This window comes from Dendroctonus ponderosae, unplaced genomic scaffold, assembly GCF_020466585.1.
Source record: "Dendroctonus ponderosae isolate FM_Combo_2020 unplaced genomic scaffold, Dpon_F_20191213v2 Dpon_F_20191213_3, whole genome shotgun sequence".
NCBI lineage: Eukaryota > Metazoa > Arthropoda > Insecta > Coleoptera > Curculionidae > Dendroctonus > Dendroctonus ponderosae.
In genome coordinates this window covers 17,567,542-17,569,111 of record NW_026018508.1, presented here as the reverse complement: position 1 = coordinate 17,569,111, position 1,570 = coordinate 17,567,542, and positions in this window count along the sequence as shown.

The following is a 1,570-nucleotide window of genomic DNA, read 5'->3' as shown; positions in this document are numbered from 1 at the left end:
TTCAGTGATAAATCTAGTTTGAGCCTCGTTAATTTTACCACTATCTCCGATCTTGACGGCCTTTTCCAGATTTTCTATCGACTCATTTAGCTTGTTCAGAATTTTCTCATACATGGGCGCCTTGTCCGGATCAGTGTTGTCTTTTTGGCGACTGCGATTTTTGGACATTTTATTTTCGCTCTAGCGTGCCTCACGATAACTGAATAAATATTAAAAAATTATCAAATTGTAGCTTGTGCCTGTCTTCACACTTTTTATTTGAAACTTTTTTTGAAAAAATGCCGCTGTCGGCCATAATGGCCATTTCTCCTGAAACTGTATAAATTTACGATTTTAACCATTTTCATCAGCCGATTTGGACTCACAATAATGAATAAAAAAAACTTTAATACCACTCATATTGTTGTGTGGCCTATTTCGAACACTTTTTATTTGAAACGTTTTTTGAAAAAATGCCGCTGTCGGCCAGAAATGAATTTTTTTGGGAAACTGTACAAATTTAAGATTCTAACCATTTTTATCAGCCGATTTGGGCTAACGAGAATAAATGAAAATTTTCCAATACTACTCATATTGTGGTGTTTCCTATTTCGAACACGTTTTATTTGAAACTTTTTTTGTAAAAATCCCGATTTTTGCCATAATCCAAAATTTGCCCGGAAAAACAGGCCTTGAAGCGCATAAATTAATATACAGACAAATCTTTTGTTCCATCTGGCCATCTGACAAATTTTATGACAGACCAATAGGGATGAAACTTAACCTTATATCCGCCAGATTGTTTATTTCCACATTTGCCCCACAAATTGTGCATAACCCCAGGTAGCACAACTGACCAACTGAGAAAGAAACTAGAAAAGACGTCTGAAAGGCGTCAATACTTGGACGTCTATTAGTCAGATATATATGGAGGTCCACTAAATCACGAATTGCCTGTCTGTCAGCATTGACTGTCGTACAGTTAGACGAACTTGCGGGCAGTACCCTGGCAGTGATCAACCAGAACTGGCTCATACTACTCAAGCAAGAAGTGCTGTGACCTCCGATTAAGGGGAGGAAAGCGTTTAGAAACGCTCTTACTGACAAAGTCCTAGCTGACAGCAATTGGAGGCCTTTTGGAATGAAAAGAGTTTTATTTTAAACGGGTTCGTAAGAATGGTAGTTTTTTTTCATCTGTCCTCCGGTTTTTATTACTATTTTTGTGGCTGGTCAGAACTACTTTCAATTAATTAAAGTTGTAACCATCTCAAGATTCTATAGTGTCTTATTGTAACCAAAATATTTCCTCAATATAAAGTGATTGTACTGACCATGTACAGACCTAACACCGACGTTTAAGTGACGTCAATAAGCAGACGTCTAGCGGACGTCTAGCCGACGTCTGGCAGATGTGTCATGTTGCGGTCATTTGGCTGTCCAAATGACCAGCTATCTGATGTCAGACAGTTTAGACGTCCATAAGACGTAGTGTGCTAACTGGGCTGTGGGGGCTCAAACCGCAGTTGTGATTATACCTGCCCAGCCTATATCTTTAAACAGGTACGCGCGTCAACTATTAGTTCCAGTTGGT